Source organism: Osmia lignaria, chromosome 9, assembly GCF_051020975.1.
Source record: "Osmia lignaria lignaria isolate PbOS001 chromosome 9, iyOsmLign1, whole genome shotgun sequence".
Taxonomy (NCBI): domain Eukaryota; kingdom Metazoa; phylum Arthropoda; class Insecta; order Hymenoptera; family Megachilidae; genus Osmia; species Osmia lignaria.
The window spans coordinates 526949-553853 of NC_135040.1; the positions used below are offsets into that span (position 1 = coordinate 526949).

Here is a 26905-nt window from a genome sequence, read left to right on the forward strand (position 1 = left end):
TCCGATATTTTATATATTTTATACTTTTCAATATTATATGTATTTCATTATATTTTAGTATTTTTATTTTATAATATACCGTTTTTGATTCATTTTAATCAAATCTAATTTTCTTTAACATAAACTTTTGTTAGCCTCCTTCATAAATTGTATTATATTAGCGATCTGATGAAAAGGCCCGTATGGGACTAGCGTATCTCCGAACTCACAAATATTTAGTAAAATTTTCCGGCTTTACGGCGTCACACGCGCGTTACGTTATCGATAGTTGCATTGCTCGACTAACACACTACCACATTTCATACTCTTACATTCATACATCAGCTGACACTTCCACACAGTAGCGTCACGATCACACTCGCGCGCGCCGCACGTAACAGTATAAATGAAATAGAAATTATTTCATTAGGAAATTGTAGGCGTTTAGAGGAGGGAAGAGAGTTTCCACTGACGAGTCTGACAGACGATCCCGAGACGAAACGCCTTTTTCTCCTACAAAATAGAAATTATTTCATACTTTTTAGTGCATTTCGAAGTAGGTTGTATTTTTTGTTAAAAATTATTTTTTTATTTTTACAATTCTTTTTACGTTATTTCTAGGTACTGCGCTATATGTACACTAATTTCAGTTTGGACGCTGATAACTTTGTAATGTACATTATAGAAACTTCCAAACAGAATTGTTTCAGTAATCTATTTCTCACCAGTATTAAATGTACATATATGTATGTATATACAAGGTGTCCCAGAATGAATGTAAGCCGCTTAAGGGAATGGTAACTGGAGTGATTCTGAACAACATTTTCCTTTGCAAAAATGTTTAAAGGTTCGTTTTTAAATTATTAAGGAAAAACACTGACCAATCTGAGCGCGCGGGCTCAGGGACGGCTTAATTATAAGTCCCGAACGACTTAGACAAGTTCATTGACCCGACCTTTAAATCAGCTGTTCTGCCACACGTGTTCCCTCGTCAAATGGTTGGGGCCGACACAGTGACCTAGTGGCAGTTACCTGCTTTCTGTGTAGCAGGTTAGGGTTCGAATAGGTAAGGTTCGTTTCAATTTTTTCGAAAACTGTTCATCATTAACGTAGCCTCCAATTTAAACGTTTATTAATGTTCAATCAGTTCGATTTGTTTATTCATCCAACTGCTCCTGTTATACTAGCGGGGTATCGAGTTGTTCGTTCGGGACTTACAGTTAGACCAAGCCCGGCTTTCGTAGCCGATGCTTCCCGTCCCCAAGCACGCGCGCTATGCGCGCTCGGATTGGTCAGTGTTTTTCCTTAATATTAATAAAAGGTTAGAGATACGCTCTGTACGTCGTTACAAAGGTCTCGCTGACAATTAGATAGTGAGAACTTTAGACTCTCAGATTGAACCCAAACTTATGCTGTTAAAAAGTACATACCATAAGTGAACTAATTTCAAAATATCTCATCCGAATGACCACTTGGTCAAAAGTTATAAGCCCGTAAAGTTGGACAATGCGCGAATATCGATTGTGTAGTGCGGTAGAAAATGAGCGTGCAGCCGTGTATAAGGGATCGCTCCGTGAGGGAGCAACTTCACTCTCATGTATTTCGCTATTTAATAGCTCACTTATTATTTTTTTTTTAAATTAAGGTTTATTGTCACATCAACTACAAAAGTCCTGTATTTTACTGTTTTTTAAATTGTCCTTGAGAGAAGATTCTAGATTATGTTTGTTGCGAAGGAAATCATATTTAGTACAGTGAAGGATTAAATGATTTATGGATATTGCGGAGTCACACTCTTCACATTGGGGAGCTGGAGTTTTTGATAGTCTGTAGGAGTGAATGATTCTAGAATGGCCAATTTTGATTCTTGAGATGGCCACTTGTTCTCTTCTAAGTAGAGTGGGGGTCGCTTTCAGGTCCTCGAAGAAGTTGTCGGATATATTTTTAATATGATTAGGAGCCTTTTGTTTCCATTCGTCTTCCCACTGGGTGTTCAGTTTATTTTTAATTTCCCTTGTCAGGTCTTCTAAGTGTAGTTTGCCTTCATTATTAATCCTTTGGGAGTTTGCTGCTTTTTTGGCAAGTTGATCGGTTTTTTCATTGCCGATTATACCTGCGTGGCCAGGGATCCAAATAACTTTGATTTTATTGCCTTTCTCAAGAATTTTTTGGTGGATTTCGAAAATTTGTAGTATAGTTTCATTGTTTATTGCTCATTCATACAAGTGATGATATTACTAATATTATTAGTAATATTAATGGCGCACTGTTTTATATTGTTGTTTTCTTAATTTGCAATCAAATTTAAAAAAGATCCATTTTGTACAGTTAATGACTGTGAAGATATTGTGTTTACACGTTGTAGCTAGTGATGCAAGACTTACTGTTTTCAGCATTTTTTCAATGATAAAAGCTATCATTTTTCCAAATGTAATTCATATCAAGTCGACTCCATTTAGCTGTGCTATAATATTCATTATCATTTATGTAAAATGGGTATAAATATTTCAATATTATAAATCTATGCAATTATAAGAAGCGAAATTAAGGGCACAGACTCCTTCGAGGCTTCCTTCGAATCAATGTAAGCGCCATTGGAGAGAATCGGGAAATCGTGAAAACACATAATTGAGAAATTCGACATTTGACGGTGTGACATCTAACATCATTATGCAGAATAAGAAACGAAAGTGTGGTGGCACAGTTGCCAAATCACATCATTTGAGAGTTCTATCGCGGTGTTGCCGCATCTGTGACCATCTAGCAAAATGAATTTGCTCGAGCCGAGCGAGATTTTGATTCCTGGCGGACATAGAAAAGGACAGCGCGAGAAAAAGAGAAGGAGTATCACGAATGAAACAACGCACAGTGGGGTATTTGGCCCGAAAAGCCGGACAAAAGTAGATTTCAAAAATTTCACGCAAAATGTCAAATGTTTACTGCATAATAAAGTTGAATGTATGAGGGACAATGTACCAATGTTTGTTTTTTCATTTGTGCACTCATAAAATAGTGTATTTCATTGAAAGTGATGACATTTTATGCCATGTGTATTAGTCTTGATCATTGTCTGAAACGTCATTCATTTTTTAACGATTTTTACATGTTTTAGGAAAGTTGTGTAAATTCTTGCATTATGGAAGGTTTTCAGGTAGGCATATGCTACACTTTCCAACAGGGTTTACCTTTTCATCATATATATTTATATAGTTATTAATACTTGAATTAGATTTTGATATTAGAATATTATAAGATTACATTAACGATTTTGTTATATAACGGGGTGAGTCAGAATGCTCGTTTTGATATCATTACACTTGGTAAAGGTTTGTGCTTACTATCCAAAAGGAATTGGTTCCGGATTCGTCCGGATTGATGTTTTATACCTAATTTAGTTAGAAATGATCGACGAGAAATGCAGCGCTCGTGCTCCGTGCACGTTCGTTTTTGACGGGCCTCCTCTTGAATGCTAGAAACCCCTTTGAAAGAAATGTTTAGATTATAGCCATTTGAAATGTTTATGCTATGCTGAAGATAAGCCTTCGACTAAATTTTCTGTCTTCTGACTGCATTCAGTTGAAACAGTTCCATCGCAGAGTAGACAGTGTAGCAACAGACATTCGAAACAGTTTTTTCAAAGAAACTTTTATATACATATTTAAATATTATTTACTATTTCATCTTTTGTTTTATTTCTTTAAGTTTTGTTTTTTGTTATGTATAGTGTAGTGTACGTTATATATCTAGTATTACGTATATATATATATTTATTTATTCAGTATTTGCTTAAGTGAATTAGTACAGTTTATATTTAAGTTATATTTTGTTTGATATTCATATTACACTTCATTTTTCTTATATTTGGTAAGTACAAAAATGGTTTTTCTCATACGGACTATTTTCCGCATTAAGTACTTCTTTCTACATTATCCAGACGTATGTTATTTAACGAGAATACACATAGGTATTAAAATGTTACTTCATTCTTCGATGGAGACCACGGCAGGACACACCGCACTTTCAAATAAAATTTTGCCTCTTCAGCAATAATTTTATAAAAATCACCTACAGCATCAAAAAGTAGAAGGTTTACGCTTTAAAATGGTAGTTGTTTCATCAATTTTGGATAAATATTGATGAAGTTATGGCAATTTAAAGATTGAGCCAATTTTAAAATAGTTATGTCCAGCTTTTCGGGCCAAATACCCCACTGTGAAACGATACGAATTTTCCGAACCACCCAATATATAAGTTGTACAAATTATTTAACGATAGTTACCGCTGAATTAAAATAATAAAATGTAATAAAATATGTGGGAAAAGAAATACCAATCGCTTATAAGCTTAACATCAAAAACGCATTTCTGTGTGTTTAAAGGTGTTTATTTTTATGTATACTAACGTATTAGTAAGTATATGAAAAGCTATTTGGTCCCCCTCATTCATGAGAATTGATTCCCATAATCTAAGTTACCCCTAGGATAATTAATGTTTCTTCTATCATAATGACTTTGGTCACGAAAATTAATATAATTCCAACATTAATGAACCTCCTTGAGACTTAATATTCTAAATGGACACGTAAATTTCTCAAAGCAGATTATTGAAGTTTAATAACCAAATTTTAGTTAAGTACTATATCTAATTAACGTTTTATATATCATGAAAGAAAATTACAAGGAAAGACAATTGACGTGATTAATTTTTCATTTTTTCTAAACCCATAATTTTTCTTTAATATTCCGTTAATACATAGATATATGAATATTACTAAAAAAAGGTTTTCCAAAATAATTTTATTTTCATTAATAGCTTTTACTTCAGGTCTATTAAGCTATCTGAGCCAAATCATCAGAATTTAAAAAAATATATGTATATGAAAATTTGTTGCCAATTATTTGCCGTTTTTTGCCGTAAAAAGTAATTTTTTTGGTCCAGCCATTAAAAAGTTACAAAGGGCTAGATAGCTTAATATTAAACCATCTAGCCATTGTAAAAAAAAGCATATAGTAAAATAAAACAAAATATATGTATAATTTTTAAACGTGAAGGTTTCATAAATATATTAGAAGAATATTTTTTTAAAAAAACATTTTTAATTAAAATTGAGGCTCCCTCCATGATCCGTTGTCCGAGGGTTAATAAATATCATAATTTCTGTCACTTTAATATGACACATACATAATGTTTAATTTTAAAGTTACATCAACCCGAATGGATCATTAGCAACCATGCAACTTCAGATTTAGGAACATATTTTGTTCTTATTCAAAAACATTAAAGTTCATTACCATTGCAGACATAGGCACAAGCAGACGAAAGCATGAAACCTAGACATAAAGTAAAACGAAGGTAACTAGATTATACCACACTGGACTAAAATTTAAATTAAGTGGAAAAGATTTACATGTTTCATGAAACTAAGCACATTTTTACATAATTCGATGATTCTAGTAAGCTCTTTAGTATTTTCATTTACTTGAAATAATAATCTTTCATTTTTATCCGACTTCGAAAAGGAGGATACTCTCAATTCGATGTGTATGTATTTTTTTTTTTTTTTTTTTTATGTATGTTCACCGATTACGCCGAGACTAATTGATCTTGGCAAAAAGAATTTTGCAAAAGGCCAAATTTACGTTGCACTTAGTCGTGTTTAAAGTTTAGGTGGTCTGGTTTTATCTGATTTAGCTCCAAACAAAGTCCTCGTTAAACCTCATGACGAGAGAGCACTCGCAGAAAGGCAAAGATTACGACAGTTGCTTTTGCAAAGAAACAGTCCAAATCAGCTTCCAGCGCCCGATATGTGAAGAAGCAAGCCAAGCCTTTTTGATTGTATTATTATTAGTAACTAATTGGTAAAGAAACTGACAAAGTTTACTTGCAGAGACAACTTTGAAAAATCGCGATCGATACATTCATTGCAGAGTAATCATAAAGAATAGGTTTTTTGCAATAACAATAGTTATTAACAACAAACTCCATAAATTTTTGCATATGGGATCATCGCGGAAACATCGACGAGATGTGAAAAGTTTCATCGCGATTGGTACATTCTATACAGAGTAGCGATAAAGAATAGGATTTTGCAATAACAATAGTTATTGTATGTATATGCATTCTGATTTTCGGTCGACGCGATATGTGTATAGAAACAGTAGGGAATCGGCGACTGCATGCTGACCCATACGCCGCCAGAGACACGTAGGCATACGTAGAATTCAATGTAGTAGTAACAATAGTTTTTCACGAATATCTTGAAAACTAAAACTTTTCGTTAATTATGAATAATGGAAAAGTTGTTCAGAATCATGCCCCCGACAACATATTAAAGGGTCATTGAAATCATCCTATGTTGAGATTAGAAACTTCCTGTTGTTTGCAATAAAAATCTTTCGGAATGAAAAAATGCAAAATGTTTTTTTAACGGGACCAATCGGAAGACATACTCTACAAGATGCAAAAGGTTCCGTTCCGATTAGTCCATCCATTTCGGAGTAATCAGCGAACACACACAGAAAAAAAAATACATACTGATCGAATTGAGTAACCTCCTCCTTTTCGAAGTCGGATAAAATGAAGATCTTTCTCGTTTGATTATATGGGGGTGCAGAACTAGTTAAGGTGTACGAAAGTGTAAATACTGTAGTAGAACGGAACAAGATTTGCCTTACTTAGCAAGCTGTGACTAGGGCTAGTACAAAACGCTCCAGTTACTATTTTTACTCCACTGTTGTTAATTGTATCCAGCTTCCTAAGTGCAACCGTATTTGCAGAATTATACACCATTGATCCGTAATCAATTTTAGATTTAATTAACGCTTTATACATTGTAATTAAAACTTGAAAGTCTGCTTTCCAGTTTTTTGAAGCTATTGCTTTCAAGATATTAAGACTCCTACTAAGCTATCTTTTAGCTTCTTGACATGTGGTAACCACGTAAGCCTGATGTTAAAAATCGAGCCAAGAATTTTAGTTTGATTGGTGATCAAAAGGATATGATTTCCTAGTCGAAAAGTTGAATTGTCCTGCTCCGAAAAACTTCTATTAAAAACTATAACTTTCGACTTAAATTCGGAAAATTTACAGCCCGTTTTAACTGGGAATATACTGATCTGATTTAAGCTTTCTTGCATGATACCTTCTGATGTTTTGATATTTTTGCCGGAAACAAGTAGAGTAAAATCATCAGCAAACAGGGTACGTTTAACTGGTGCTTTAATGATGCTAGAAATTTCGTCGAATGCCAGAAGAAAGAACGTAATACTTAGTACGGATCCTTGAGGAACTCTATTGCTAATTAATGCTTTTTGAGACAAAGTACTATTGAATAGACCGAGATTTAAGAAAGTTGGTCGTAAAATTTAAAATGTGTCCGTTTAACTTAAAGTTTCTAAGTATACAGAGTGTCCGCTGTAAAGTGTGACAGGCGTTTTATTTCGTAACTATTGATGACACGAAAAATTGTTTATATGAAAATTGCACGATACAATGGGACTTACGTTTTGGAGTGAACGAAAATTTATTTACATTATTAGTTTAAAAGATATGATGGAGACATGTCATAAACCCGGAGTCCTGAAGGGTCAGCCACAGGGATGGAAAAAGAACCGAACCGGCTTGTTCCGAACCGATTCTTATTCGATTCCGTCACTTGGAACCGGTTTCAATTCATGAAATCGGTTCCATAACAGAACCGCCCTAAGAACCTCCCGTAGGGTCTTTTTGGAGAACCGGTTCCGCTTTAACTATCTATCCTAGGATCGGCGCTAGAACCGATTCCTAACCGGTTCTGTCACTCAGAACCGATTCCGGATTATGGAATAAGAGAACCGCATTAAAATTCAACTATCGTTTTTTCTCTGAGAATCGGTTTCAGTTTTAAATGTTTATCTGAAAACTGGTACTACAACAGACTTTTTGAGTTTCTGTCACTTGTCTAGCAATTCTGCAAAGGTAATTCTCGGTCTGCGTTAACTGTTCGTATATTGCGTTGTGATTTGACTTCAGTCGTTGTCAATGTGGTTGACCTACGTTTCTGCCACTACAATCTCATAGAACAGAGTAGCGTATTATTATGTTGTCGTGTCATTTACAACCTCTTATTCACTCAGCGTACAGCACTGAACTTATGACAACTAATGCCGACGGAGTATACTGGCTCGATTTCTGCCTCGGTAATTGTTTTGTACATAAGGATGCGGCGAAATTAACGCTTTGAATATTTCTCAAAAAGATCAAGATAGCGGTAGGATTTCTAAAGAGGAGAGTTGATCGTTATTTCTCAAATAGCAAAAATTATAATACTAAAAGAAGAAGCAATTTAATCAAATTTGAAATGATACAACAAAATATATATTTTTTCGCTGGATTTGCCAATACATAGTGGAACGTTACATGTATTACAACATTGTATGTATGATTATATTAAATATTATTATAACTATTATATATTATGCTATAAACTACACTGTCCAACTGCTAAGCCTCATTCGACATTTGTGTGAAGGAAATTGTTGTTTAGTATCGTCTCAGCTTATCCCTCATTTCCGGTTCTTACACTAGTTACGAGACACTCTGTATATTATTTATATGAATTTCATTATTATCTAATTATTATTCCGCAATCTAAATTAATCATTCTTTCTTTTGAAAGGTTCTGTTACACCTAACAAAAAGAATGTCGCTGACATCGTTGTGCGTGAGGCGGCTACGCAGGGTGCTTAAAATAAAGCGCAGTTGGGAGAAAGTTCTTTCGACGCTCACTTGTGTCATGGGCACAGCTAAGACGGTAGTCACAAGGCGGTACAGCTCCTGATTGGTCTCCTTCATAGTCTCCCAGAACATTAGAATATCTGATTCAGGGGGTAATCGGGGATGCATAGAAAAGTCTTGGAGAAGTTTTCTAATGTCTCCATTTATCGGCTCCTTGGTTTAGAATCAGCGACAGCTTTTTCATCCTCAGAATTGTCAGCATGTTCGTTAGACACCAAGCTGTCAGCTGAGCTAGTGGCACTGTGGTTACTATTACCATCACGTAAGCGGTTTAGTTTAACCCACAGGATAACTAAATGATCTTCAGCTCGCTTCCGCTGATCAGCTGTCAAATAAACATTGAAGCGAAGATCCAGGTAGAGGGCGGCGGCCACACATATTGAGTGCAGAAGAACCTCTTCTCTATTTTCCATGGCAGCATGGATGGCTATGGCAAGGGCAGATCCTTCACCTTCTTTGTGTCTATTTTACATCGCAACTATGCTGCTAAAAAGTCACCGACTGTAAGTTGCTCGGACTGAAGCTTCTTTGTTCAAAACCTTGGCGGGATGGAGAGCGGTAACTATCTCCTTTATTGTTATCCAGTCACTCTCCGTTAATACTACATTTTCGCCTCTATTATTTTTGTTGGCCTCCATCAGAACTTGCGTACACACATTTTGCACAGATAACAGACTCGTTAACATGTCGTGTGTGGAGTGCCAACGAGTCTCCACGTGCAGTAGAGATTTGTTGCGTCCCAACCCTGCGAGAACGCCAGCAGCTATTGGGCTGCGCAGTTTCTTCACAACATTCTTTGCCTTGTAGATCGGCTCATGAAACTTGCCAAGAGCATCCCACACGGCAAGCTGCAATGTGTGCGCTGCACAACGCTGACCAATAATTCCCACGGCCGGCTCTACTTGTGGCACGTTTTCCATAACTTTGGGCCATTCCTCCGCAACCGCCAAAAGAGTGTTTTCCAGCGTTTCTTCATTGGCATCGTTTAATTCAGATGCAAGGATGCCTTCGATGTCCTCTTCTTCTGATCCTTGAGAATCCGCAACTGATACCTCTTCACCAAGGAGAGTGATGGATTTTATCATGTTGCGGCCATTGTTGGTGGTAATGCTATATACTTGCTCTGAGCTTATGTAAAAATCAAAGAGTACAGTAAGCACTTCCCTTTTCAGATTTTCAGCCGTTTGTCGTAAGAAAAGCTCTTTTACGGCAAGATTCCTCAGGCAGATTCGACCATTCTTACACAGCTGAATGTTTACTCCAAAAAGGGAACGATACAATTTTGTGGCGGAATCCAGCTTCAGACACAACATTCTGCCTTGGATCTCATTCTTAATTTTTTCTTTCAACTGCTGAGCTTCGTAATGGACAAAGTCCCGAATGTTATGTCGATTGATACCCACGTTGATGCTATGCTGTGTGCGAAGAGCGTAAATAATGGGGTTGAGGATTTTCCGTAAGCCGGAGTCCTCTACCATAAAAAAAGGGTGGCCATTGACAGTCGTCATTTCCACTAGTGCGTCTATGACGCGGGCTCTATCCATGGCAATGGTGATGACGGGTTCCTTGCTGACCTTCCTCTTTTTATTTTTGCGACTCTGATTTTCAGCAAGAACCTATGGGGTTTGCACGGAAGAGCTTGAAGATCTGAAGCTAGATTCGGGTGTTGAATTGCTGAGGACACCTATGGATGAATTTTCTGCTTCTCGTGCCTTTGGCGATGAGCTGGCTTTATTTTTCAGCATCTCAATACATGATGATAATACCATGTTGTACTGGATGTTTGGCATATACATATATGCTTCTGAAGATTGGTGGTGTGAGACCAACGGGATAATAATCTACGTCATTTTATACGGTACGGTTAGCAAAATTGTTTCATGGCAGAAGGTTTTTCAAGCACTTCAGATACAGTTTTTATAACAGGAGGTAAAACGAAAATGGTACTTACTTTAATAGCACTTCCGCAGCCATCAATCTTGCAAATCGAAACGTTGGTATTCTTATCGTAATTAAAATAAATTTTTATAAATTCATGTGGCCTGGCGGCTCGTTTCTTGGCAGGAGATTGTTGTGTAGCAGTTTCAAAATCACTACCCGAATCGCACATTTTTAATGAATATGTAAAGAAAAGCAGTTTTTATACCGCAACTGTGAGCGTTCAACGGAGTACTGGTAATGACTATTTTTGTTCCAATAATGCACAGCCAAACAATAATGCAAGCGCGTTTGTTTTCATGCCAGACAACAAAACAAAACAAAGCAGGTAATGAGAAAACTGCAAGCGGTTTCGGTACCGGAACCGCACTGATTTTTCCGAACCGGTTCTTACAAAAATTAAGCGGTTCCGGTTCTCTAATATAGAACCGTTAATGACAAAATCGGAAGCGGTTTCGGTACCGGAACCGCACTGATATTTCCAAAACGGTTCTTTTTCCATCCCTGGTCAATTAGTAACACGTGCATAACGGTGTTTGTCGACAAAGGTCAACCTGAAAGAAACCACGTCACGCCGTCAAACCTTCGAGAACCCCCCCCCCTTTCGCATAACGCAGGACGCAGGACGCCAAAGGGCGTACACGCGAGTCCGGCGCACCGCATAGCAAAGAACTCGAGAAGTCTTTCTTTATATTTTCATTTGTATCGAATCAAAGAAGTGGCAAATGAAATCGGCAAAAATAACAATCTCTCACGTCCAGCAGTCGGAACGTGAGTCAGATTCTTTTCATTTGAACATCGTTCGGTTTAAAACGGAGTGGCAACGAAATCGACCAAGCAATCAGCTCACACGTCTACCATTCGGAATGAAATGCAAACGCGATCGATTAGTGTTCAAAATTAATTTGGCGGGCAACCCCAACAAGGACATAATCCGCGCGGTGATATACAACACCAGTTTCTACGCGATTATCATTTATGAGCTTCTGGAGGTATTCATAGTATGATCCTAACCTATTTATGTTTCACTGGATAATTTTAGAACTCATTCGTTAAATTTATCTGATTCGATATTTGTTTGCTGAAAATTGTCGTCTTTTTCAAACGAGGTAGGATATGGTGACGAGGGTTCAGTCAGCAATGGCTTCCTTAATTTCTTCATGATGCGGAAAAACCTGTTTGACACACCTCTCTTTAAGAAGAGGATATAATTTCTCCATAAGAGATATCAGTTCGTCTATGTTATTAGTCTACTCATTAGCTATTTCTCTCACAGTAGGCGATCCATGAACTTTTTCCATAAAACTTTTAAATTCTATGTAATTTGTCAGGGACTCAGGATTATTGAGAACATCTTTGAGAGAAGATAACATTTTTTCAAGTGATTTTGCTGGAACATCTGCATCTTGACTTTCTTCAGTTTCTTTGGTTTTTGGGTGGTATTTCTGTTGTATCATTTTTTATTGGTCTGTGATCGGTCTTGTCGCCGGAAACTGAGAATGTTAGTATAAGCTTGATCAGACAAACCAACCCTTAATGGGCCATTCCACGCAAAGTGATCACACTTTTTCCCGCATGGTCTTGGATTTTTGTTAAATTTTGTAGGCTGGTAGAACCCAATGTACGAACAAAAAATCGATGCTCCGTTCCTCGATATTGTTTAAACTTTCCAAGTTATAAGGACTGAAAATTTAGGGCCACTTTTTTTTCAAAAAATCATAACTCGGAAAGTATTATAGATATCGATATGCATGAACCGGCATTTTATAGGTAAAACTTCAAAGTTTAATAAAAAAATTACTACATGTGTCAACGCAATCTTCAAATTGTTGTAAATAATGTTTATAATTTTCAAACTTGAAAGTAACCCCAAGGGGGAGCACGAATCGGTCTGAAATTTTTTCTGTAGAATCTTTAAAGAGTTTTCTAAATACCCTGAAAATTTCATGGTGGAACACGCAGAATTACCGGAGATATAATATTTTATTGCTGCGTATGACCTACCGGCGGACCATCGCGCGCCATCCAGTCCCCATGCGCCACTGCACTTGTCGGCGTTACTTTTCGGTCTATCCGCTTAATTTCCGCTTATTTACAAATTGGAGTAAATAGTTGTTTCTAATACATACTTTTTTCTTAATCTGGAGAGGTGATTTTAAAGATTTTGATGTGATAGGAGATTCACCGAGAGATTTAAGGCCACTATTTAACGACGATAACGAATATTCCCGATCTATTTCTTCTACATAACTACAGGGTGATTCTTTCGCAACGCAACACAAAAGCCGTGCCGCACAATGGAACCCCTGCTGTTCCGTTTCTTGTCTTCGTCACAGCCATAAACACACACAAAGCAGTTTTGGGTCCGGCTTTTGTGTTGTATTGCGAGAGAATCACCCTGTATCTGCATTTGTTCCCGAATTTGACGAATTGTTGCTTATTACTTGTTCTACATTACTTGGACCAACAACTGGCTCTTGAACTGTTGGAAAACAACCCGGCTCACTTACGTTTACGATAGGAAGATTTGGACGATTTAATCTAGATGTTCGAATTACTCGCATTCTACACATGCAGCACAAATTTTCTCCTAATATTATATTCTGATATTTTTCACGAAAGGCGATTGTAACTGAACGAAGATTTTTAGTTACATTTGAATGTCGAGGTAAACTAAATGGATTGGAACAATATCTTCGCGGCATTTTTGCTTTCCACCAGTACACAATTACAGTTTTAAACTAAGAAAAACAAGAAACTGAAAAGTACACAGCATAGTTATGCACAACACTGAACGCTTAACTGAAACCGCTTGTCTCGTTGCTTTCCCAAATAAAACTGAACGGTGTTCTGGAAAAGTGAACCGCCAAAATCGGTTTGCCATACTTTTATTGACTTTTAAGGGTTTGTAGACAAAAGTACCAAAAACATGTCGATCTATTCCGTAGTTGTTAACCGATGGCTGGCTATTTGAAAAAATGTAGAGTAGCGGCGCATGGGAACCGGATGGCGCGCGATGGTCTGCTGGTAGGTCATACGCAGCAATAAAATTTTATCACTCCGGCAATTCTGCGTGTTCCATCATGAAATTTTCAGGGTATTTAGAAAACTCTTTAAAGATTCTACAGAAAAAATTTCAGACTGATTCGTGCTCCCCCTTGGGATTATTTTCAAGTTTGAAAATTATAAACATTATTTACAACAATTTGAAGATTGCGTTGAAACATGTAGTAATTTTTTTATTAAACTTTGAAGTTTTACCTATAAAATGCCGGTTCATGTATGTCGATATCTATAATACTTTCCGAGTTATGATTTTTTGAAAAAAAAGTGACCCTAAATTTTCAGTCCTTATAACTTGGAAAGTTTAAACAACATCGAGGAACGGAGCATCGATTTTTTGTTCGTACATTGGGTTCTACAAGCCTACAAAATTTAACAAAAATCCAAGACCATGCGGGAAAAAGTGTGATCACTTTGCGTGGAATGGCCCTAATCCTTTCGCGACAGTTGCCGTCTATATACGGCCGTCACTTGGTGCATTGAAGCGGCTGACGCCGTCTACATACGGCAGTCACTTTTTTATTCACAGAGGCTGTCGCCGTCTACATACGCCAGTCACTTATTGTTTCACAGCGGCTGACGCCAACTATACATATACGGCACAGATTGTGTTAATAAATATTTTAGGTTTTGCACGAACAGTGCGTGGAATGGTACATTGCAAGCATACATTGGTGGCGAAGTATGGTTCAGTTGCGCCGTCGCGAAAAGTGGCGAAGTATGGTACAGATGCGCCGTCGCGAAAGGGTTAAGAAAGACACAGAGGATTCTCTTCTAACGTTGAGTTTATCGATTGTACTTCTTCAATTAGGACAGGTGGTATCGTAGGATAAACGTTTGAAAAGATTATTCTTCTATGTTTGACTAATAGGGGTCGATCTTCTATGTGTTGATTTGCTATAATAACCTTTGTATATTCGTCGGCTATGTTCTTGGTGGCCAGAAAGATGCAAATTCTGTTATTTGAAATTCTAGAGACGAACCGAATATGGTATTTGCCGAACTTGTTAGATTTCCAACAGCTTTGATATAATCTTTGAGTTCAACTCCGTTTTTGTCTTTCATAATAATACTGGAAGCTGGTTGAGTGGAATGACTACTTACAGGTCATTCAGGTGTCGTTGTTGCGGAAGCGACAACTATTCACGTATTCACTGCTCTGATTTTCACTATTAGGAACACTTTAATAATGGAAAAATTATAACCGAACAAGAGAACGCGACGGGCCACTCGAGGTCAGAACTGTTTACTCTCGCACTGATAGAAACACGTCCGCACTTGATGAGAGTTGGCACACGAATGCTTAATATGACACAGTTTAAAATTTAGTTTGAAAAATAATATGGATAATTATCGATATCTCGTCATCCCCACCGATTTCGCTCATTTTTTAATGTATTGTTGGGATAATGATTCTAAGCAACTTTTTCCGGGTATAGTTCCGAATAGCCCCGGCGGAGGAGGGGTCCCCCTTTGGAGGGGGGAGAGGGGGGAGGGGGAAGATCCCAAATATCAAACGGTATCCACATCAGACCAGTAGTTTCGGAGATATTAATTAAAAACTTTCGCAGAATACATAGAATTCTGCCTATACAGACATGACTAACACAACCATCCCCGCTGTAGAAATCGTGGTCGTCGAGTGTCAAGTACCCGATGACACAGTAGGGTGTCTCATTCAGTTTTGATCATTGTACCATTGTATTTAAAGTAATTATTCTAGTGTTTTAGGCTTTGCCCCTCCCCCGGCACCCCCGCCACGGAGAATATAACGTAACCTAACCTACTACGGTTTGATATTCGTAGACGAACAAAGTGTTACCTTCTGTTCGTATATGTATAACTGGCAAATTCGCCTTACATATGCCTTACATTATTGGGTAAAATTTTGTGTAAAGTTGTTTGCGAATATTTCGACAGCTTGTTATTTCCATTAAAAACAAAAATCATATTCGTATTCAGCATATCAAAACGAGTAAAACGACGAGATTAATGTAAACGTGAACAGATCGGGACTCCCTACTGTGTCATCGGCTGCTTGACGCTTGACGACCACGGTTTCTACAGCGGGGATGGTTGTGTTAATCACCTCTGTATAGGCAAAATTCTATGTATTCTGCGAAAGTTTTTAATTAATATCTCCGGAACTACTGGTCTGATGTGGATACCGTTTTATATTTGGGGTTTTCTCCCTCCCCCCTCTCCTCCCTCCAAAGCCCATGTCGATCGGCCACTGGGGCTATTCGGAACTACAGCCCTTTTTCCCATACATATAACCACCGCTCGGCCTTAGTTTTCGAGATATTTGCAAACGAATGTTGCTACTATACCAATGAATTCTGCGTATATCTACACGTCCATGGCGGTGTGTGAGTCAGCACGGGACCACAACTTATCTCCTCTTTCCGTAAGCAGATTGTGGCGGCCGAAACCCAAAGATATAACGGGTGAACTAAAAAATCTAATCTAATCTAATTCACTAATTTAATTTTATATTACATTACGTTCGGTTAGGTTAGGTTAAATTAATATTGGATTTTTAAGTTCCACCCGTTATGTATTCTGCTTGACGGGCACCATGCTGTGTTTACAGAAATCAGCCATCCCATACTGACGCACACACCGCCACGGACGTGTAGGTATACGCAGAATTCACTGCAATATTAGCAATTTTCTTTTGCAAATATCTCGAAAATTAAAGCAGAGAGGCGGTTATATGTATAGGAAAAAGTTGCTCAGGATCATCATCTTAACAACATATTGAAAAATGAGCGAAATCGGTGGGGTTGATGAGATAACGATAATTCTATAATATGTATTTATTAAATTTCGTTCTAGAAAAAAAAATGCACTTACTATTATATTACCTACTAATATAGAAGTAAACTTCATATTCACTGTTCTATGTTTGGAGTATCGAAATTAAAACAGTTATATCACAACGATAGTTTGTGATAATTTATTGTATATAAAACTGGACCTGGAATAACCATCTGGACTTGTAACATATAACAGACATTGCTCATTGCTAAATGAGAATCTGAACACCGTTTCCCGTCATTATTTTCAAAACTCTCTTGAATAAATTAGTAAGTCGTTATTTGATCAAAAACATTTTATAACAATTAAAGTAAAAAAGTCATCTAAAACACACCAATTTTTGCACATACTGCTCAATTAATTTCAAAAACTAAGGGTCTAGAAGAAAATGTAACTATGGCACGACAGAGAATAAGCTTTTTCCCTTGTCGAAAGTATACATATATTAAGAAAAATTGCAAACTATGTTTTATTTTCAATACAGAAGCAAAGTACTGTAGTTTGTTAACTTGTGCAACGTGGTCGATGGTATTCAACATTAAAGGTAACAGTCGTACACTCACAATCAAATCAGGCTTCCCCAAGAAAAATGGTGATGTAAGTGCCGGGTTCCCTTCTTCCTCCATAGACATCCTCCGGGAAAATGACAATTTAGGAAAAGGGTTCCATTAACATGTATAGAAATCTGGCCATAAACATTTACGCGGGGAAATGTGAATTGATATTCATTTATTATTCATATTTCCGTTATATACTGTTGGATTATCTGGAAATAATCAGGTAACAAAAACAAGTCCAGTATCGAAGGATACGGACAGAGTCATGATTTACTTCAACGGTCTTTAGGTTGGGGACTGATGGGTGTATAGAATTTTCCCGGAATAGCCTAAGCAATAAAACTCCGGGCATTTCTATATTTAGTTTTTCTAAGTGGACCCAATAGGGGTTTTTCCGCTGAGGACTCTTCACTTCAGCTTTAGTTTTCAAACTGTGCAGACGTCTTCAGAGTGTTCATTAAGAAATAAATTCATTTTGTGTTTTTTAGAAATTGTGTCATTATTTTTAGTTTAATACCCATTTCCAATATATACTAAATTTTATAACATTTAACACGTTTAATACCATGGGGGTCACCGGTGACCGACACCGCTAATTACACATGCCTAAATAATTAATAGAAAACAATAGAAAAACATTACCTTAAATAATATTGCTATTGTACAAATAATGTAAAATGTCAAATAGAATGTATGAAATTTGAAAATTAACTATTCCTATTCTTAATAATTAGAACTTCAATACGTCCCACAACAAACGCCCACTTTCACTGTGGCAGTCAACGTATTAATAATTAGACATTAATAGTTACATTCTTAGGTAGAAAATCATGATTTTTGCTAATTTCAATTGCTTGTAATTTCTAAGTGCGTTGATCGATCTCGATTAAATCTTCAGCATGTATACATAATGGTCCAAAATTCATGGTACAGATGGGATCAGGGCGATCCTATGGTTCAAAATAAGACGAAAATAAAAAATAACAAGAAATTATGTGAAAGGCTTCGTTTTAGAAAAAAATGTATTTGAAGTGCGCGTGTACTTAACTAATATAATCGATGTGATCGATTCCACTATAAAACATTGCTGAGACTGTTTCTATACATTAAACGTAATATATAGTGATAATAAAGTAACCATTGTATTGTTAGTTGAGCAAGATATTGTTCAAAATGTTGACCATTTTCTCGTAAACAAAGTTGTCATCTTCGAACTAAATTTTGTATTACTGTTTGCTGTGTATGTATATCAAATTTTTAGTTATTCAAATCCTACCATGATTTGTTATTTTAAATATTCAAGACTTGCGATGTCTTCAGAATAAGCTGTTCTTTTCACGTTTCCTCACAGATAAAAATCGAGAAAATATTACAGAAATAATAATCCGTAATCGGTTATTAGTTTTTGTAATGTATACGTCGGTAAGTGAGAATGCTGTGTGAGTGGCGTCATAAATGTACGTACGAGTGAGTGTGTGTGACTGTCAGTCAGAGTGAGCGTATCTGTTTAGTCTAATCGAGTTTTGTCCGTAACATTGTAGATCGTCAATAAAGACTGATCAGCATACGTAACAGTTTTCATGAATACTTGAACTGATTTTCAAATGCATTTTTCTCAAAAACGAAGCCTTCCACGCAATTTCGTTATTCTTGATTTTCGTCTTACATATTTTAAACCATAGAATGTCTATAGGAATCCATCACTCATATTATTAGGAATTCTTTGACTTACTTAATTAGCCCTTTGCACTTCGCTGTCCCCTCTGAGGGGACATCGTAATTCTAGCATATCACTCGAATGTCCCTCTGAGAGGACATCAAAGTTTATTAGTGGTTACGGGGAATCAACTTATTCCAGGGCAAGTTTGTTTCAATAATGTATGTTTCCCTGAGGTTTGTGTTGAAATGGCACAAGAAATCAAATCAAAATATGATACAATTACTAAGTATATAAAAAAAATATCAGCCGGTTTTACGTCGGAAGAGAACGTGTGAAGTGCGTTCACGACGGACCGAGTCCTTCACAACGCCATTTGAGAACAGCGATAAGGATAGCTTATAGAAGAAAGGTTGGTATGCAAGCATGCCTCGCACTGTATGGTGAGATTTGAAAATATAAATAAACAAGCCTAAAACTAGAGGAAAAGATTTTCAAAACTGAACTCAGTGATAAGAAATAAAATGTTGATTTTTTTTCACTCCTTTTTCGCCCATTCACTCGCAAATATATGTTCCTCGATGTCTACAAAATCATATAAACCAAATATCATTATCATACCTTACTTGGCTCAAAAACTATACTAAATAAGTGCACGTTTTCGCGAGAAAGTGGCGCGGAGTTGCTGGTAGCTAACGTCCGAAATGGCGCGGAGTGCAAAGGGTTAGATATAGGTACTTACTCGTATTAGATAATTAAAATTATGGACATAAATATAAGGAAATATTGTAAAGATAATATAGGTAAGATTTCTGAAGACAAAATAAATACTTAATGGAATTTTCAACGGCTTCAGCGTGGCAATCAAAGTATTAAAACGACAAAAGTATGTATTTACATCATCTAGTAAACTAATTTGTATAGCTTCTCTAGAAGCTACATCCCAAACCTGAAGATATTTCGTCCAATTTTAAAAAAGGTATTTTGATGTAAAAGATATTCGATGAACTTGTAAAAAAGCTACTCCTCCTCTGATTTCGATGATTTTTAAATATGTTGTAAAATTCGATATTTTAAGCAATTTTTTTCCTCTAAGCTATATCTCGGACTCGATTAGTTTGCGAGATATTCACGAAAGAATATTGTTACTACTACAGCGAATTCTGCCTATTCGTATGCGCCCGTGGTCGCATGTACGCTGGCTCGCTTGCCTGCCAATTCTGTAAGCGGCACCATGTGGTCGGCCTTCTATTCATGCAACGGGTGAACTGAAAAATCAAATTAACATTTGACTCGCGTGGTCGTACGCCTAAAGGCGACCGGAATATTAATATAACCTAACCTAACCTAGACGTATAAATAACAGAAAAAATAAAATACTGTCAACATTAGTACGGATGGCAGACAATCTTTTGGTGCATAATGATTAATACCAATGTTGACGGAATATAATTCTTTTCATTACTTATATGTCTAGATTAGGGATTAGGTTAGGTTATATTAACATTCCGGCCGTCTTTAGGCTCTAATGTCAAAATTATTGAAATTAATAGTTAACTTTGATTTTAAGCTGATATGGACGTTATATGGACGGTAGTTGGGCCATGTGGTGCTGTTGACAGAAACAGTAGATAAGCGAGGGTCGCTTGCCAACGCACACACAGCCGCGGACGTATACATATAGATGAAATTCAATGTAGTAGTATTCATAGTTTTTCGCGAATATCTCGCAAACTAATTGAGTCCGACATATAGCTTAGAGGAAGAAAGTTACTTAAAATGACGAATTTTACAATATATTTAAAAATCATCGAAATCGGAGGGGGAGTAGCTTTTCTATAAATTCACCAAATGTTCTTATATTTGTGTTCGCCATTGTATGTATGTAGTACCGCCGAGCAACCGTCCTGACACGGAGCACCACTGTCGCTACTTCGTCTCCCGCGAAGCTATTTCGTTTTCTGGCTTGATAAAAAAATCGATGTTACAACTTTCTCCGGGTGGTTTCTCAAGATAAAAATCTGCTCTATTGCATGGTATAATTCGATTTTACGCTGAACCTCTACTTTTTTAGATATATTGAAAAATATTCTAAAAAATTGGTGCCAAATCGGGGTCTCTTCGTGTTCAATGATCATTTAAACATACTTAAACGTTTATAATATATTAAAGATAGGTATCGTTGTATTCAGGAAAGTCTACAGAATTTTTTAGTGTAAATAGAATTTCAATGTCTTTTATAATTACGTCAGAAAATTTGTTTAAATCTGAAAAATATGTTTCTTTTCAAAATCAAATTTTTCAAAAACTGTACGTGATGGAGCAATTCTGAAACCGGATTCGATTTCAGTATGAAAAATTCTATACGAATCACGTAATGGATATTGCAGATCACAGAAAAAGTTGAAATTAGTTGGACTGTGTTATACAACATAGGGTGTTCACAATAACGATAATATGGACAGCCGTTTGTTTTCTAACGCCTTACAGATACAAAAAATTATTTATATGAAAATTGTACGAAACAAGGGAGAAAACTGTATTACGAAAACAGCATTTTTTTTGTTACATTATTAGTTATCAGAATATGAAGGCCAAGTTCGTTTGTTGTATGTTGTTGTTTCTTCTTCTTTTTTTTAATAAAACTAATTTTTTTCATATCACTTGATACCGTTCTTTAAGACGAGTTTATTAATCTTTAATATACATGTACACTCGACTTTAATTAATTTTTAAGATATTACGATTTTTACGAAAGAAACTATGTTCGAATAGCAAATATCGATGGTTGTCTTGTTTACAGCTAAAGTTGTGTCAAACGCCCGTATCGTATCACCGTTGCGTATTCATTTGAAGAGGCAGGCACTGCTTCGTTGCATGTCACAGCATGCTACGGCTCGGTCAATGTTTCTTCGTTTCTTGAAAGAAACGGTTCGGCAATAGAACTGGGCCACTAGAGGCAAGGAGTTTCATCGTCAGTTTGCTGCGTGTTCCTTTGATATGGAGGCAATAGAACCATCCGAAAAATTTGTCAGTTCTTTGCCGTTGCATCGACGGAAAGGTTCATAGCGGTTGCACTTGACATAGCGTTTCGTGCCGTCACTTGGGTTTCAAGTTCAATAAATTAACATTTCAATTTATTTGAAATCTTACAGTATTATTAGACTCATTTCAACATCGATGAAATTATTTATGAATTTAATCTAATTTAATTTAGACAAATTTTAATGTCTAAATATATTTAAACATATCAATTATCTTCGGTGCTACGGTGTACATAAAAGATTAATGTTAATAATCATCTCTGTGATTATTAAAAAAGGACAATGTTAATTTTCCAGAGATTTTTCCGTTGCCGACTATCAAAAGTTTGCCTGTTGGTTTGTGATACGGAGGTAAGCAACGAGCCGATCCGAAAATTGTCGGTTTCTTGCCGTTCTTAAAGGAAAGGTTCGGAGACCGCTTGGAGCGTAAAAACAACATACTTGATAACCCCGGCGAAGACCGGAAACGCTATGTCAAATGGAAACATGACACTTGAGGCAGGGGATAGGATATATCAGTGAGGTAATACTAATGGAACGACTAAACTTTGTTATTTTTCATTTTTTTCTTATAAAACGTTTACCAAGATATTTGTGACGTTTTACTGATTAAAATGATACCAAACACGATATGGTTCCTGTATTGGTTAAAATCCGTCGTAGGCGGTCAATTTGGAATTTTTCTGATTGGGTGTTTTTTGCAAACGCGAGGGTACCTCCTAGTCCACGTGGAGGTACTGAACTTGCATGGTACTCAGATAGTACCAGTCTGATGAAAGCAACAAGGGTAATAAATGATGACCTCTTTAAGTAATAAATGAATTAAATAAACTCGAACCTCTGGTATAATAACATATTTTTTCCGTATTTTATTTCCCTAAGTTATAAACCGATTCCCAAAATTCCTCCTTTAACTTGTAGATGTAATGAAATTCTACAGTACTAAGTGACGGACTCCAACAATAAAGAAACAGCACGTAGCAAATTGAAACTCCTCGCCTGTAGTGGCCCAGTCCTATTGCCGAACCGTTTTTTTCAAAAAACGAAGAAAAATTGTCCGAGTCGTAGCACACTGTGATGCGCAGCGATGCAATGCGTGCCGCTTCAAAAGGATACGCAACGGTGATACGATACGGGCGTTTGACACAAGGGGATACCCGGCTTTCGACATTGCCTCTTCAAGCATACATATATGAAGGGTCTGCGCAAAGGTCAACCACATTCTATTTGGACAAAGTTTCTTGTGTAGTGTATATATTGACCCTCGAAAATTGGCTGAAGATAACAACGTGACAAACTAGTAGGTATTTGACATTCGATAGTTATTATTCTATTAATTGTTTGTTTTTCTAAATTAATTATAAATTAATTAACTGTGGCCTTTCCTTGTTTTTAATATTTTGTTGCTTTTCTTTGTAATGAAAACATTTATTTAGTATATTATTTTCCTTCTCTCCGGAACGAAAAATAAGAAATTAGTTAACACAATTTTTTAAATTCATAAACGAGTCTCGAGATGTTCCTTAGCGCAACGTTGGCAACCTTAACACTAACATATGAAAAATGCTTGAAAGGAAATCGTAGCTGGTTATATGGACTACGACAAAGCGAGAAAATAATTCTGAATGTATTGCAAAAATAATTCTGAAAAAAAAAGAAAAGTAATATTTGTGAATTATTTTTTGCGACTAAAGATACGGTCTAATTTGACTTTTCTTGAAAAATATGATACGTCTAACTTTATGTCAGTAGAAGAAAGCTACGCAATCAATGTGACCCAAAGCCAGCTGTTATATGTACCCAATTTCATCCAACTTTTCCGTATTGCTGTCTTGCTTGCAATTTCACCACCGACAAAGTTTATATATCATAAGTTACACTGGTTATTCTATTGCGGTCGAATTTATTATCAAGAAGAAAAATTAAGGTTAAGAGAAGTCGGACACTATGTATGTCCAGGAAAATGACTATTCTCAAAAATCAAGTAAAGTAGTGATCCGAGAATGATTTATCTTAATAGTTAACTTGTTCACTTATGCTAGTTAATTAGTTAATTTTTTTTCCGAATAAAGTATGGATCCAAACAAATTATTCATACTCTATTAACCCATGGAGAGAGTCCCAATTTTAATGTAATTGTGTATTTCATATTATCATTTGCTAAATTTGTTCCTTCAAATTCTTGTTCTTGTAAATTATCATTTTTAAAAACTGTTCCTTTAAAAATTATTTTTCTAATATATGAAGCTTTCCGTTTAATTAATAATTTTTAAAGGAACAGTTTTTGAAAATGATATATATATATATGAACTTTTATTAATTATCTCTTAAACAGCGAAGTCTGAATCAATTGAGATCCAAACTTACAAATCGTGATATAATTAATAAAAGTTCATAATCTTGATCAGGCGGGAAGATTTCGAGATGTAATAATTAATCTTAAAAAATAATCTGAAGCTAAGTGACACAGAATTGGAAACGCTCGGTTTATACTAGAACGATCCTAAGCATAAGGTAAGGATAGTACGGAAATGGTTGCTATATAATTCCAAAAATAATCAACACTCCTCCCTAGTCACTGGATCTAAATTCGATTGGAGTGTTACGGAAGACATCAAACATTAAAATACGATCTCATAGAATTTCAAATAAGAATCATTTATGAAATAAACTTAATGAAAAATGGAACAATTCAATCACACATTATTTATGTATAAAACGAAACGTTTATCCAACAGATTATTAAGATGGTTTACATGTAAATAAAAATAAATTTTTATAAAATATGCCAATAATTTTGTGACATAAAAACGACCAAAACATTGGGTGTCCTTTATTATTTCTTAATCTTTAAATGTATTTTCATTGTTTCGTAGAACGCAAACTACATGTCAAATTATTTCATTATTTAATTATTCTACACATTTCAATCCAATTTTTAGGCGTGCCAATAAGTGAGTCAATCATTTCAAAAAGGGATCATCTCCGTTCTTTCAAATTTTAGGAGAAACAATAATGTATTGTTTCTAATGCATTTAATTACACTTCTAGAAAAATCACAATAATTTTGTATCATTAAAGGGAAATACACAGCATATAGAAATACCTACATAATCATTATTCGCCACACAGGATGCTAACAAAAATTATATTTAACTGAGCGGTAAAATTTGAAAAAATAGAGATGATCCCCTTTCGAAATGACTGATTCAATTTTACAACTCACTGTAAGTTTCCAAATGTTTACAAAACCCAATTTTTTCTAAGATGTATGATTTACAATATAGTCTATTTAAATATAAATATTATGTTTTCTCATTAGAATAATTACTGTGTTTAAATATTTTTGTGATTCATTTGAGTAATTGAAAGACATTAATTAAGATAAGACAGATAAATTACGTATAACATTTTTACATTCATTGCAAATGCTACATATCATATACGGCATTTACTGTATTGCAAATCTTAAAAAATGCTCTCACATGTTGAAAAATGCTAGTCAACAGTAGTCAAGAACTCGTCAATGACAGACAAATATAGTATTAGAAAAATAAATAAAAACGTCCTTAAGGACCGGAAGAATGATGCTATTTTTATAACTTCAAACAATTAAGGTGTTGTACGGAAAGGAAGTCCGAATTCATCCATATTCAGATACTTTGTTTATTGCGTACTTTCAAACCATTTCCTTTGGCAAGTACGTGACCACTTTTACAAATGAGTGATTATTTTGGAACAATATAATAAATCAACATAAATCAACAACTTGCACACTAGTTGATAAACACATCAATATATACTCTACAGTTTTTACTGTACATTTAAAATGGAAAAGTAAGAATTTAATATATTACATCAGTTATAGAGTAATAGTATAAAATTTGCAATTTAATGTAACATATAATCAGTTTGTCGTCTTATTGAAAACAGAAGAATCCAACTATGCGAAAAAAATGTATGAAAGTTATTTAAGTAATTAATGTATGCATAACCTAATATTATTCACAGAATTAAAAATTAACATATAAACATTTAAATACCAAGTTAAAATTTGGTACAGAAAGTTTTTTTACCATGCACCAAATGGTGTTTTTTCCTTAGTAATACCATTCAACCTAACCTAATCTTTTTTAGATCACCTATATTCAATAAGGATTTCTTATAGATTTTTTAAAATACGAATCTGTAAACCATTTTTTCTCGCAGCTCCTACTTTGAAAAAACAAAAGAAACTGATTTAAAAATTTGTCAACTTTGAAGATATTTTGCGGCTATACAGTGGTCAATTATTCAGTCGCCTTTAACAAGAAATTATTCTATAATCATTCCAAAATAAAATCATTTAGGTTATTATGGTATTAAGAGCATTTAAATATATCGGAATAACAATTAAAATGGAAATGACGTCCAAAACGTACCAATTGTGCGAATATTTTTCAATTTATTTAGAAAATGTAGGTTCTAAAAGGGAATTTACTTACACTACGTGATAAAGCAGACATTTCTCTGACAAACAGCATCAAAGAAAACTGTTATTTCTTTTTTATTTTTAATATAGAAACGAAACCGTTTGAGAAAACGTGTGGAGTTAACAGTGGTACTCAACACTGGCAGCTGCCTCTCATGTAGCACATTTATTAGTTCCGTTATGTTGTCATCAAGCGCCTAGAGGCCTAGAGTCTAGAGAAACAACTGCAGAAATGAGTACCATTGCTATCTTCGCGTGTTTTACTAACTTTTTCGTTTCTGTATCGAAAACAAAAGCACACGAACAGTTTCCTTTAATATTTTTCGTAGGAAAAATGTGTATTGTATTGCGTGATATAATTACATTATCACCTGAAGCTTTAGTTTTTAAACTAAATTTAAAAATACTGAATATTAGTGGTATAATTTTAGTCTATTTAATTTTTGTACATTAACTAAAATATCAAATGCAAGAAATACAACAAATAGCTAAAAAGCAAATTTTATCTACTTATGTAATTAAAATGTGCTACATTTTCTTTATTTTTAAATATTACTTTAAACAGTGAATAATAAAAAAAGCTATATTTATTATTTGTCAA

At 35.3% G+C, this 26905-nt stretch overlaps 1 protein-coding gene across 6 annotated transcripts in view; it reads right to left on the reverse strand.

The window, feature by feature from the left end:
* LOC117611006 (soluble guanylate cyclase 89Da) overlaps positions 1 to 26905 on the reverse strand; it is a 137373-nt gene that overhangs the window by 109264 nt on the left and 1204 nt on the right. For 2 of the 6 annotated variants that reach the window (XM_034338894.2, XM_034338891.2), the window contains exon 1: positions 14860 to 15203. The exons of 3 other annotated variants lie outside the window; for them this stretch is intronic. The gene's annotated coding sequence lies outside the window, so the exon portion shown is untranslated. Of the gene's footprint in view, positions 1 to 14662; positions 14832 to 14859; positions 15204 to 26905 lie in introns of those variants that run through there. One more of the 6 variants, XM_076689906.1, reaches the window with a different exon arrangement.